The sequence below is a fragment of the Plecotus auritus genome (assembly GCF_963455305.1).
Source record: "Plecotus auritus genome assembly, chromosome: 8".
Taxonomy (NCBI): domain Eukaryota; kingdom Metazoa; phylum Chordata; class Mammalia; order Chiroptera; family Vespertilionidae; genus Plecotus; species Plecotus auritus.
In genome coordinates, this window is record NC_137782.1 from 27,135,539 (window position 1) to 27,149,897 (window position 14,359).

The 14,359-nt window shown below is 54.5% G+C and overlaps 1 protein-coding gene across 1 annotated transcript in view; it reads right to left on the reverse strand.

Annotated features, from left to right (window-relative positions):
* CDH22 (cadherin 22) overlaps positions 1–13,117 on the reverse strand; it is a 123,178-nt gene extending 110,061 nt beyond the window's left edge. Inside the window, exon 1 of the mRNA XM_080684548.1 lies at positions 12,876–13,117. The gene's annotated coding sequence lies outside the window, so the exon portion shown is untranslated. The remainder of the gene's footprint in view (positions 1–12,875) is intronic.
* Positions 13,118–14,359: the final 1,242 nt, after the last annotated feature.

Here is a 14,359-nt window from a genome sequence, read left to right on the forward strand (position 1 = left end):
CTTGGACAGCGACCAGACAGTTTTTAAAGAATGCTTTTATCCTCTGTGGAGCTGCCACTCCAGGGAGCTGTCTGTGCAGACCTGCATTTCCACGTGTGCTCGGAGACATGTACTCGTAGGAGGGGCCTTGCTTCTTTCATTTTTCAATCCACCCCAGGAGAAGGACTGGGCAGGGATCTGCATTGTTCACATTTATGTCTCTGACGATGCAGCCTCCGCCCCAAGCTAGGGGTCAGTGGGATCAGTACTTTGGCATTCATTCCCTCTCTTATCTCCTCCAGGAATCCCTCCTCCTCTTTCTCTAGCCACATGACCCCAAACTGCCCTCATCCCCTCTTCCAGGAAGAACTCTGAAAAAACCAGGCCTCAGTTCCTGGTTGGAGAAAAGGGGGCATGAAGAGAGAAAAAGGTGGTCTCTGCTCTTTGAGATCCATCCGTTCAACAGGTATTTTCTGAGCAGTTATAAAAACACTAGTGTTAGACGTAACCTCTCAGGGCCTCAGTTTATTCACCTATAAACTGGGTGGGTAAGGATTCATACAAGAGCAAGTCCTTAGAGGGAGCAGCTCTATGGGTTTCTATCAGCCCTTCAAGAAAACACATCAACTCCAACTTCCATGGAAAAACAGAACTGCATGTTCCAGTTCAGCTGCCTCCTTGCTGTGTCACCCTGGTTAAGTCCCTTCCTTCTCTGCACCTCCGGTTGCAAAAGGAGGGGTTTCTGGTTTCTAACTTCTGGTTCAGCTCTGGGGGCCTGAGTTTCTAGGATTCTATAATTAAGCCACCTCCTCTTTCCCGCTCCAACCCAAGGAAGGGGCTGGAGCTGAGCTCAGAGAGAAGGTGGGGAGGGTCCTGGGGTTGGGTGTTCGGAGAGGAGGATCTGTCCTAGCCTGGATGTGAGAGACGAGTTAACAGCTCAATTGTTGTTTCAATTACACGGATTATTTGAAAACAATGTTATGAGTTTCATCACTGACAACTCCAGGAAATGGCTGCTATGGCAACCAGGGAAAAGAATGGGTCTGACTAGCCAATCAGAAGTTCCAGTCATGCCCCCAGTTTGTACAAACTCTCCCTCCTCCATGGGGCCTCTCCCATCCTCTGCTTGGAGAGGAGCCTTGGGAGGAGAAGGGAAAGGAAGGGCAGGTGGAAGGACCACCTGGAAGAAAGGAAGAGGACAAATGAGGAAACTGAGGCCCAAGGAGAAGAGGGACTCCAGGAATTGGCTATTTCTCCCAAATTCCTCAATGGCAAGGACCATGTTCATTCCATTGTACCCTCCCGACACCTTGGTGGACACAGAGCAGACACTCAGGAACAGGGCTAGTTCTAGGTTCTGCTGCAGTTGAGGAGGGGGTTCCAGGACATCTCCTACACACACACACACACACACACACACACACTCCCTGCTCTGCCAGACTGTGGGAGGAATACTCTGAGACCCCCTGACAAAGTGTCTTGGTCCCCTTTCAGCAATCGGCCTCACCTTTCATTGACAGGGAGAGAACAGTTAATGCCAGGAGCTCCACTGGGGCAGAGAAAGGGCAGGTGAGAACTGGGGGGACTCAAAGTTGCCTCTGAGAACCCTGGATCCTTTTCCCTGCTGCTCTCTGCAGAGGCTGCCTCTGTGCGCAACCTCGCTGGGCCCCTCCCTCTCCCAATGAGACACCCTAGTGGCCTCCAGAAAAAAGCATTTTTTTCTTTGACAACATTCATGCTCTCCTTATTCAAAATGAGGCCAATCTGACGGGCAGCTAGCTGGACTCTAGCTCTGTGAAATCCCAAATCTGAAAGCCCGTTTCTTATCTTGCTTGAGTTCCCCTGCTGTCTACTCCTGTGACCCAAATCTCTCATCAATTTTATTTGACAAATCCTTGTATGGGGTTTACTAGTTGCCAGGCCCTGTTCTAAAGCAGTTCCTAAATATTAGTTCGTGTAATTGTCACCACAACCCTGTGAAGCAGGTTCTGTGATGATTATCCCCATTTTATAGGTTAGGAAACAGGTGGTTTAGCAACTTGCATGAGGTCAGACAACGAGAGAGGGGCAGCACAGGAACTTGAACCCAGGCAGTCTGGCTGGAGAATCCAAGCTCTTGGCTGACAGGAGGGCTTGAATCTTGCCTGATGGCCAGCAGACTCATAAAAATCCAACTTTTATTGCTGCATCTTCTCATATCAGGAACCCCTCAAGGGCTGGCCCTGAAGCTCATTCATCCTCTTTGTGTATCTTCTTAGTGGGGGAATAGTGGGCAGGTAGGTGGGGACATGGCTGGAAAGTGATGTTCATAGGTAAATGCTGGCTCTCACAGCCCAACGTTCTGATCTGTCTGTCAAGCGGGGCGGGTGACTTCATAAATTTCATGCCTACTCTGAGCAGGACACTGTGAGCCCGTGACCTCATTTGTTCCCACAAACAACTCAGATGAAGAAACAGGCTCAGAAAGTCAAAGGGATCTGCCCAAGGCCACCCAGCCAATATGCATCAGGTGAGGATTGGTGCCCAGATCTGTCCGTCATTGGTATAAGAGGTGGTTCCTGTCCTGGAGGGACCTTCAAAGGGCCAAGACAGGTAACAATGGCCCCTGAAGGGCTGAAAGGGGTCTCTCAGACCAAAGGGATGGAAGAGTGCAGCCCAGCTGAGCAGAGCTCCGCAGGCAGGAAAGACCCTGAGAGCAATGGCTGAGCTGGAGCAGGTGCGTAAGGGCTCGGCGGGTGACCGTGTCGGATGATGGGGCCTTGAATGCCAAACAGATGGTTTAGAGTGGATGGGTGAGGCCACGGGGAGCAATTGCTGGCTCAGGAGCACCTTTCCTTCCCTCCGGAGGCGGCCTCCCTCTCACGCAGCAGAGCAATTTCCCAAAGCATTTTCTCTAATTTGTGATTGTTTTCCTAACCCAGAAGCGGCGAGTCTCCAGCTTCTCCCAGCCCACAAGGGGAACCAAGCTGCCAAAGCTGCTGGTCTCCATCCCCCAGTCCAGCCCACTTGGGGACCTATGCATCTGCTCATCCAAAGGCCCCCCAGGATAGAGAGCAGGCTGCCAGGAGAGTCTTGGGGGATGAATGGGTTGATGTAGAGACACAGGGATGGCTTTAGAGCTGGAGCCATGGCCTGCTGGCTGACAGCACTTGAGGGACAGCAAGGTCTGGTCCCTGGGACCGGGGTGGCATGAGGCTCTGCGAGGGGCCTGGGGCACTGAGGAGGGAGGAGAGCTCTGTGGGGGAACAGGGCTCAGAGAGATGAGGGCTCAGAGAAGAGACAGCCTCTGTGGGAGCAGGGGCTCTGGAAGGGAAAGGGCCAGGCTGGGTGCTCTGAGAAGAGGCTTGGGCGGGGTGAGTTAGGGGCTCTGCAGGGGCCCAGGGCTCTTGGAAAGGGGAGCAAGAGCTCTGTTGGGGATTCTGGGGAATGGAGGCTCTCCACCTTGAGGAAAGAGGCCCGCAAGGAGAGGGGCCTCAGAGAAGAGGTGTGGGCTCTGTGAGAGAGCGGGAGTGTAGCAGGGGCTCAGTTGGGGGCCTGGGATTTGTGAGGAGAGTGGAGGGCTTGAGGGCACAAAGGCTCAGAGGAGAGAACGTGGGTTCAGTGAGGAGACCAAGGCTAAATGGGAGGGGGCACGGCTGTGTAAGAGATCGGCTCAGAGAGAAATGCTGGCTTCTGAAGGGATGGGAGCTAAGTGAGGAGAATGGAGGGGCCCTCCTTCTAAGGCTATTTCTTCCCAACCCATCACCTGGGTGCCCTATTTTAGCCTGGCTCATTCTAGCCATAGGTTTGTCTCCTTGGCTCATACAGTCCTGTTCCCCGAAAGGTCCCTCTGCTCCTCCACTCACTCACCCACACATTTCTTCAAGGCTAAGCCCCAAGTCCTCCACTAACTACCTAATGAACGCCCCAGTCTGCACCCATTCCCTCTAAACCACCCCTATAGATTTTGTATCCCACTTCAGCCCAAACACATGATCAGGTAGGCACTTCAGACACCAGAGATGATCAGTAAGGTAGTTCTCCCTCCAAGCTAACCTCAGTCCCTCCAGCTGCCCGTGCAGCCAATTTCCTTGTTCTGTCCTGGGAACAGAACAGGCAGATCTGCAGGCCACCTTCCATCAGGGCTTCTGTCATAGCTTTAGAGACATAAAGTCTCCTCTCAAATGTCTCTCTTCTAGGTAAAACAATTCTGGTCCCTACATTGGCTTTTCAAATGACTATATTTATTATCAGGCGTCTCCAAATGCTTGCAGCAAGATTTCACCAGAATCTCAAGCACTGTAGGCTCACAAGAAATGTATCTTGGATGGATATTAAGTTGGTGGCTTCATGCATGAATGAGAGTGGGCAGATGGGCAGCAAGAAAATGAAAAGAAAGGCAGTAGAACATGGTGGTGGCTGACAGGTGAATGGATGGAGGGGTGGAGGTGGGAGAAGGAGAGGTGGACTGTGGGTAGATATATGTTTAAATGAAGGTGGATGGTGAGGAGGAGGATGGATTGGATGATGGACGAATGATGGTTGAATGGATTGGATGATGAATGGATGAATGGATGGCTTAGATAGGATGCTGGATGGATGAATAATCTCAACTAGCATCTCAACTTTTCCCTACATTTCCCAAGTATAGATTCCCCTAACTTGGTTAATGGCACCCCAGTTGTCCTAGACATCCAGGCTTAACACCTGGTCATATTTCACTTCTCCCTCTTCCTCATCTCCCTCAGCCAGCAAGCTCTGAGTCCTCTTGATCCTATCTTCTTGGTGCCCTTTCCCTCTAGCCTCTATTCTCTAGTTATCTCCTGGATGATTTCAGCTGCCCCTGCTCCCTGCTTCCTTTCTCTTTCCTTCAAGTCAATCCTAAAAGAGTGCCATCAGCATGATCTTCCTAAAGCTCAACTCTAGTCAGCAACCTTCAATAGCTCCCTATTGCCTGCGTTCCTCAGCATGGAGTTCCACACTTCTGAATTCAGCTGACCCTCCCCTTTCTGGGCCTCTCATTCCTTCCCTTTATGTATTCTGTGCATTGTTCAAACCAGACACTAGCTGTTACCCCAAGAAGTCACCAAGCTTCTCCCCTTTTGGCCATGCTATCTCTACTACCTGGAATGCCGTCACTTCCAGCCATGACAATGCCATTTTACACATCAACACACAGCCCAAATGCTACCTCCCCAGTGAAACCTTCCCTAATCCATCAACCAGATATAATCAAGTGAGCCACTTCATCAAGGCACATTTATTGATCACCTACTATGTGCCCAACTGGCTAGAGGGCCCTGATGGTGGAAGAGGGAGGAAACAAGAAAGACACGATCTTTGCCTTCAAAGGGACAGCTTGCTATGGAGGTGTGAGTGAGCATGCACACACATGTATAGAATTCAAAGGAAAAATTTAGGGTAAAACAGTGTAATAACAATAGTTAATAGAGTGTGGCGATGGGCCAGGTACTGTTTAAATGCTCTACTTCTATTAAATAATTTAATCATTTTAACAAACCTATTAGATAGGTACAGATGAGGAAACTGAGGCACGGGGTTTGGCAACCTACCTACGATCACTCCACAAGTCAGTGGCAGTTTTGGCCCTGGGTCTGTGCTCTCAACAGTACTCTATAGTGTGGTATAAATAAAATCCGAGGGAGGTGGACAGAGAAATTCACGACAGGCCTCTTCCAGATTGCCCAGTCCCCCGCCCCTCCTGTGCTGTAATCTCCCAACCTAGTCCCCTTCCCTTCAAGCCCAGGTGAGAGGCTTCTTGGGAAAAAATGGAAATGAAAATAGACTAAACTAGGGGCAAAGGACTCAGTGTGCTGCTGAGACACTGTAGTATCCTGGACGAGTTCCCTTCTTCCCCTGGGCCTCAGTTCCCCATCAATCTATCTAGCTATATAAACATATCTATTGATGGTTGGGCCCATCAACCCCCAAAGGCCCTTTCAACTCTAAAATGCATAATCCTCAACACAGCTGCTCGGTGATAGAAGACAGAAGCTCAGAGCCTCTTGGCCTCGAGGCCTGGCTGCACGTCCCCAAAACTCCCTGTAGTCTGTGATTATGGCATTTTAGCCCCTGGTTCCTGTGGGCCCCACTGTGCAGCTGTCCTACGTCTGTCTGGTCACCTGAATCTGTCGGCCTCATCACTGCCCATCATCTTGTCTGCCCACTGACCTGGATCCATCTGCCTCTGTTACCCATCCATCAGTCTGCCTGGGCCCATCCACCTTGTGCCTCCCGCCTGCCTGGTGTCAGTCACTCTGCCCATCACACACACAGAATCCCCATCCCTGGGTCCCTACTTTGCAAGCACCACAATGATAACAGAAAGACGAGGTGGGGCCTTTCCCTTTTTCGATTACAGAGAAGTCCAGTCTTAACATCAGAATCTGCTTTCCAGGAGTCAAAACAATTGTCTGCCATCCAGCACCCTCTCCCTTCTCCAGGGACCCCCCCAGCCCCCTCTTCACTGGGCCCAAGGGATTCTACTTGAGGAATCTGGTCAGGGTCACATGCCTCCTGCCAAAAAATGTCCAAGTGGTCCCCGAGGAAATCATCGGACAAGAGCGTGGAGATGTGTGTACAAGGATGTTCATCACAGAATTGTTTGTAATCGCAGAGGATTGGAAACAGCCCAAATGTCCAACAGTGGGGGCTGGTTAAATAAATTATGGTCCAGCCACACAATGGAGAAGCATGCAGCTCTTAAAAAATGATGATGTAGATGTATATTTATTGAAATGGCAAGACATTCACAATATATTATCGAGTGAAAAGAAACAGGTTACAAAGGCATATGTATAAAGCAAGATGCCATTTTTATTTTTTAAAAATCTGTATATGTCAGGAAGGATATGCACCAAAGTGGTAGCCAAGTGGAGGTGGGATTATGGCTAATTAAAAATGCTTTCATATATAAAAAGACACAGACATTTATATGCATGCATATAAATTTACATACATACACACATATGTAGTCACTCTGGATTGAACACTTCCTACGAGCCCCGCGCCACGCTCAGCCCTTTGTCTCTATAACCTCATTTACTCTTTCCCACGATCCTACAAGGTGGGCTCATGAAAACCATTTAACAGATGAGAAAACAGAGGCGCACTGGCCTCCTAAGTGGCAGAGCAGGGATTTCAACTTGCTCTCTCTGACGCCGGAGCCCACACTCTTAATCAGTAGGTTGTCGCATTTCTCATTTTGTTTATCTGTAACTTGCCTATTTTAAAAAATAACGTATTTACTTGGGTGATAAAGAAGTGACAGAAGTTAACAGACAAGGGAAAAAACGAGGCGGGTGAACTATACGCAGCCATGTGTCCTCAACCTCTGGGTGTTTGGCAGCTTTTCAGCAGGTTTTCTCCATGGGCCCATCCAGCCCTCCTCCTGGTCATCCATCCCTCCATCAGCCTATACTGGCTATGAGGCTGGTCCAGCCTGCCGGGGAGGGGCAGGGCAACATTGGGGAGAGCTGGGCCTTAAGTATTACAGGCTTCAATGCTACGTGGCCCGAGGTCCCTTCCTCCAGCCCACATTTAATTCAGCAAGTACTTGCTTTGTGCCACATGCTGCGCTAATCACTGGGGAGGCCAAAACGAAAAAAAATAACAAAAACACAACAAAATCCAAGGCCTGCCTTCAGGGTCTTCTCACCCAGGCCTGGGTTTCTCAACCTCCACACTGTCAACATTTTGGGCTGCATAATTCTCTGCTGTGGGACTGTCCTGTGCACTGTAGGTTTAGCAACACCCCTGGCCTCTACCCACTAGATGCCAGTAGCAGCTTCCTACCCAGTTGTGACAATAGAAATGTCTCCAGACTTTGTCAGATGTCCCCTAGGGGGCAAAACTGCCCCTCATTGAGAACCATGGATCTAGTGGGTGATAAAAGGCAGGCAGTAAAAAAGAAAAAAAACCTAAACTAATTACTATGGGGCTGAGTAGACTGTCACGTGTACCTGAATGGGTCAGAGGAGGCTTCCTAGGATGCACCTGTCCTTGAAACTCACTGGTTCTTTTCATTCCCTAGAATTATCCTGGGTGATCTCATCCATCCTGTGACTTCCACGATCTGTTTCTGGCCTAGAACTCTCAGGGTGGGCCCAGCATTGCTGCACACTGTCCAAGGGGTATATCTCCATGGCAGGTCCCACCAGCATCTTGCATGCACTCTGTGCACAGCTGGTCTCCACCTCTCCTCAAAAGCCCTGCTCCTCACACCTCCCACACAGCTCCCAAGTCAGAAACAGAGACCGCTCCGACCCCCACATCCACAGGATCTCCCAGCTCTGCCCATTCTATTCCAACCCTCAGAGGGCCTCCTCTTGGCCCCCAGCAGAGCCGGACCCCGTCTTCCCCACCAATCCATCCTCCACCCAGCAGCAAGGTGAAGAGTCTACAGGCAAATCACACCATGCCTCTCCCCTGCCTAAAACCCTCCGGTGGCTCCCACTGCTTTCAAGATGAAGTCCAAGCTCCTCCTGTAGCCTCCAAGACTCGCAGGACCCGGCGTCCACCCATCTTGCTGGCCTGGTTTCCTGTAACTCCCAGACCCGCACCCCAGGCTCTATGTGCCCCGCTTCAGCCAACTAAACTTGTAGTTCCTCTAATATTCGCCCTCACCTCGGGACCTTGGTCCTGCGAACCCCTTGGCCTGGAGCCTCCTTCCCTGCTCCCCTCCTCCCTCACCCACTTCATCCCAGAGATAGTTGCTACTCAACCTGCAGCACTTCCTCCAAGCAGCCTCTGCTGTGCCCCTCCACTTGCACTCGTTCTTTCGTGGCTTATGAATTGTTCAATTGTCTCCTTCCCAGGAACACCAGGCTCCTGTCGGCTGGGATCCTGTCTGCTCATTTAGCACAATGCTTAGCATCTAGTAAACACTTATTACGTCTGTGTAAATCTATACTTTAAACTGGATAACGAATGGATGATCAGACAGACGGAAGCGTGGGTGCAAAGAACAGAGACTATTTGGGTTGGGTCTTTAGTGCATTGAAAGATCTCCAGGGAAAGGACATCCAGGTAGAAGGCAGGTGTGGCTGAAGGCAGGAGTCTCGGATTGGAGGCACAGTGGGCGATAAAGGAGGATGCAGACGGATTACAAGGACCTTGAATGTCACGGTGTGGAGTCTGGACTTAATTCAGTAGGCGATGGGGAGCCATGGAAGGGTTTTAATCAAGCAAGTGACATGATCCCACCTGCGTTAGAGAACGATCGCTCTGGCTGCAGCAGGATTGTGGAGGGGAGGGGACCAGAGGCTGGGAGGCCAGGGAGGAGGCTGCCACAGGCTTTTGGCAAAACCAGTGAGGTCTGAGCCAGAGGAGGGATCGTGGGATGGATGGGAGGGGACAAAAGGTAGAGACTCAGGTGAAATGAATCTGAGGGAATCTAGAACGTGCTCTGACTCCCCAGCTGCATGCAGGAACTGGGAAGTTCCTTGAAAAAGCCTGAGTTCAGAGACAGATTCTGGTGGTCCTGACTCAACTCTGCTCTCCTGCAGGGGTGCAGGCAGCAAAACCAAACAGGAACGGCGCCTTCAGCCCCGTGGGAACCAAAGGATGCAAGCAGAGGGATAATAACCATAGCCATACTGTGGAGATACCCTTTGGAGAGTCCGGGGTGCCAGGCAGTGTGCTCAGCACCACACATGCTCATGCACATCCAATCTTCACAACAACCCAGCGAAGAGGGTACTACTTCCCCCCCTCCATTTCACAGAGGAGGAAACTGAGGCTCAGAGAGACAAAGTACCTTGCCCGAAGTCACACACCTTCAAGTCACAAACCCAGGCTGGTCTGACCCCAATGCCCATATTCATCGTACACAAAGGAGGGAGACGGTGGCAGGTGGGTGGCCGATGAGGAAGCAGGAAGTTCTCAGCCTAATCCCAGTGGCACCATAGGAAGAGGCCTGCTGATGGGGGCACAGAGGAAATGGAGAGGAGGAAGGGTATTCCTCCTGGTCCCTGAACCCCATGTGTTCAGACCCAGACTTGCCTATTCCGATAGGTGTGTCCCCGCTGTAAGAGAACCGGGCTAAGGTATGAGCAGCGTGTAGAATTCACCTCTGTGGGAATTAAGGAAAGACATCCTCCATTGGGGACATGCACCCCCACAGGCCTGTGGCTGGAAGTATAAGGAACTTTTTTTGCCAGTTAGAAAAACTGCCTCTTCCTCTGGGAGGACATAGGCTGCTTTAGGGCATCTGATGTGTTGAGTGGAGCTTAAATGGATTCCAGCCCCTACTTTCCTTCTGCACTGAGCGCTCCTGGACAGCCAATACCCTGCCCAACTGGACATGCCAACCATGCCTCCAGCCCCATGCCTGTACCCTTGTTCCCCAGCAGCCACTCTGCCTCATCCTCAATGAGAAAAGTGTCCCCTCAGGTAGATACACAGAGCTCAAACGCTTCCACAGACTTAAGTTTCTTGTTAGTCCTTGTTCTGCCATGGGAGAAAAATCGAAATCCTGTTATGCCCATTGCTCTGATGAAAAAATTGAGGTCAGAGCCTTTCCTGATGATGGGAGGGTGGGGGGAGGTATAGGCTTTCTCTAGAGAGGCCTGTAGCAAAACACAAGGTTCCAGGAGGCAAAGGCCTCTAGCCAAGAGCTCCATCTTAAGGGCACTCTGAGGAATTCAGGGGGGTGGAGGGTATGGCCACTCTCAATGGGGACATGAAGCTTCTCTCCCTCAGCCTGGCCTGAGGCCTGGGTCTCCTCTCAGCCTGACACGGGTGGAGTCCCCTTCCTGTCCTCCTTGAGTTAGCTCTGGGGCAGGATGGGAAAGACCCCAGGCCTGAGACCCCAGCCCAAGCCTCCTCCTTAGGGTCTCCTCTTCTCCCCAAGGCACCTGACTCCATCCTTGGCGCCCACCCCTTCCCAGGCTGAGCTGTGCTGGCTGCTGCCCGAGTTATATAAACAGGAATCATCCTCTCTCGGAATACCTGAGGCTGCATTTCCGAGTGGAGCTTCCTGATGGAAGAAAAAGGGGGGGAAAAAAAACACAAAACAGGGAGAGGAGAGATTTAATTGGCCGACTCCTGTAGCCCATGTGGTAAACAACTGGCTGCTCCAAACTTTGCTAACTCTGGAGGAGACTGGCCCTCCTGGGGTCCCTGCCCAGCGTCAGCCCAGCCCAGGTGGTTGCTAATGGTCTCACAGTCAGGAACTGGGGAGGAGGTGCCTCATCTCCAGAGAGCCACTCAGGAGGGGGGGCTGTCCCTTGGCTGAGAGAGACGTGGCTGCCTTTACAAAATGCCTGGCCCAGAAGGGCAGGCAGCCGGCCCCAGGAAGCAGTGCTTAAATGTCCAGCGGCCTTTGCTTTCAGAGGAATCGAAGAGGAGCGCCTTTTCTGGGAAAGAAAGAGAACCGGGGTGAAGTGGAGTGGAGAAGTAGCTGGGGCAGGGAACAGGTCGGGAAGAGGCAACTGCCACAGAAAGAAACCGAGACAGGCAGGATGGAGGAGTGGAGGAGGAAATGGCAAAGACCAAAGGATGTCATTATCGGTATAGAGGCCAAAGTCAAAGGGGGCTGTAGAACTGGGATAGTTAAGGGTGACAGAGTGATGATCATTGACGGACGAATATAGGGGAAACTAATGAGGGACAGACGGCATGATGGTTAGGGAGGCAATGGTGATGCTGAGATAGGGGATAGGGCAGTGGGCAGACTAGTGTGGGAAGAAGGTTGGAATCCAGCTGGAAGGGCCCACAGAGGGCTGGCAGCGAGCCAAAGGCCTGCTGGGGCACCTTAGCCAGTCCCTGGACCTGGGCGGAGAGGGCTGGAATCAGATTCCGACGAGGGTTCCCAGAAGCGGAAGGGTTGGAAGCCTTCGATGGCTTCAGGCGGCGCTCCTCTACCCGCCACCAGGGGGTGCCCCTGCAGCTCGGGGAGACCTCCAGTAACTCAGAGTTAGCCCGCCGGGGAGGTGGTGGTGGTGGTGTGTGTGTGTGGGGGGGGGGGGGGGGGGTTGTCTCCGGGCCAGAGAAGGGGAGAGGGGAAGTCTAGTCCAGAGCGCAAGAGAGACGGGTCCCGACAGCGCCCCCCGGGCGGCGCCCCGCACTCAGCGCGCCCACACATCCTTGCCTCCCTCCTCAGTGCCCGGCCCCAGAAAGCAGGTCCCAAGTGGCGCTGCCTTTGGACGTGAGGCCGTCGGGCCCGGTCCTTGCGCGGAGAGGCAGTGTTCCCAGAGCCCGGTGCTGGGAACGGGCAGCGCTGCCCCTCGCTCGCTGTCCGTCCACTGGCCGACCCGACGGCCCGAGGGCAGCGGGGTCTTCGCAGGCCAGCTCCCCGCTTCCCCCGAGGTGGCCGCAGCCGTGCGTGTCGGCCGGGCCGGCGTCGGCCTTGGGTGTCCCCGGACGCCGCACGACCTCGCACACACACGCGCGCACACGCTCACGCCGTGCGGTATTTCCCGGCCGGGACCCCGCCTCTGGGAGGGGCCGGCAGCGAGCCCGGGCAGCACGGAGTGGGGGCGCCAGGGACGCCGGGTCCCGGCCCGTGTCGAAGCCGTGTGCCCCTTCCCAGCCCCTTTCGGCGCGTGGGCTTGGCCCCCGCGCTTTACCCCTCGGCCCGCGGGGGTCCCGGAGGCTCCGGGGCGCGCGGCGGGCGGGAAGGGGGTGCGGGTGGGGGCCGCGGGCTCCGGGCCGAGAGGCGGCTGGGCTCCGCGCCGGGGAAAGTTTGGACGTGGGAAACTCCCTCCCCGCCCGCCCCGCCGAGAGGAGGGGGCGCACGGGGGCGGGCACGGGCACCCCGGCTCCCCCTGGGTCCGGAGGCTCGCCCCCCGCGCCGCCCGCCTGGCCGCTCCGCGGGCCAGGGGGCTCCCTCTGGCCGGGCAGCCTCCCCTCGCCGGCGATCCGGTCGCCCCTCCCGCGGCACCCAGCGCGCTTACCTCGGGGAGCGGCCTGGGGCTCCCCTGTCCTGTCGCCTCGGGGCGCTGCGTGGGGCGGGGGCCCCGGCGCTGGCGGGCAGGCGAGTCCGGAGCCCGGCGGCGCCCGGAGGAGCCGGAGGGAGAGCGGGCGCGAGAGCGGGAGCCGCGGCGGCGAGTGCGCGCGTGTGTGAGCGAGAGAGCGCGAGAGAGCGAGGAGTGAGCGAGCGGAGCGAGGGAGGGTGCGTGTCTGACTAGGGGGGAAGTGTGTGAGGGCCGGATCCCTTCCTTCCTCCGCAGCCTCTGGTGGAGACTCGGAGAATGCAGCGCCCGCCGGGCACAGGCGCCGCGGAGCCACAGGCGGCCGCTGGGCCCCAGGACGCCTCAGCAGGGGACCCCGGCCCCCGCTCCTCGAGTCGCGCCCCTCCCCTGCGGGAGGGGTCAGCCTCTCCGTCCCACCAGCAGCCCAGTCCCAGGAAACCCAGCGGGCGGGGTGCCCCTCTTTCTTGCAACCTCAGACCCTTACAAAGGGAGCGCCCCCAGGAGGGGGACCATCTCCCTCCCCGCTTGGCAGCTTCCCAGGAGACTCCAGACCCTTCACCACATGAATTTACTGCGTCTAAGGTCCCCTATCCGCACCCCCCCCCCGCCCTGCTACCATGAGAGCCTGGCTTCAGAAGAGGGGGACACAGGAGAGGGTGGGGGCAGGCTTCTCCAGGGGCTGTTCAGAAAGGCCTCTGCACAGACCCCCCAGTTTCAGAAGCAATCACTGCCCGTTGCGGGGGGGGGGGGGAGGAGGGGGGAGGACCGCAGGTCTCTGGAGAGTTTCCAGATCAGGTGTCCCCAAAAAAGAACCGTGTAGGCTTTTCATGTGGAGGAATGGGGGAGTCATTCTGGACATCCCTGCAGCCAATAAAGTAAGCAGGCAAAACAGCCCCATCCTGAACTTAGTGCCACCTTGGCCCACAGCGCCTCCCAATACGGTCCCTCCCTCCCTCTCCACTTCCCAGAAACACCTTGCAGGCTGATTTTCCATTCTCTTTAAAATCCAGCTAACCGGATGCCTGGGGTCTTCTCTGCGGGGGCCCAGTTTCTTTCTCTTGGCCACATGGCTTTCTCTTCAGTCTTTAGGATGAGGCCTAATTGAGAAAACCCTTGACTCCTGTGCAAAGTTTTTGCTGGTGGGCTCGGACCCGTGACTTCTATAGGCCTACCCTTTGTCTTGGGGTGGAAGTCTCCTTAGGAGACCCCCAAGGGCTGTCCGGTAGGTGGGTGAAGTAGAACAGGAGACAGGACTGCCATTTCCCTCTGCTCTGCTCTGCTGGGACTGACCAGACACAAGGTGAAGCCTGGTCAGCGCTGACATTCATAGCAAAGAGAGAGCAGGCCCTGGACTCCTGGGATTTCTCAGGGACCCAGCCCTACCTCACCCCATCCTGCTCCTCTTCAGTCCCTAACTTCCCTCTGCATCCCCACACCCTGGTCCTTCTCTCTTTCTCCTGGATGAT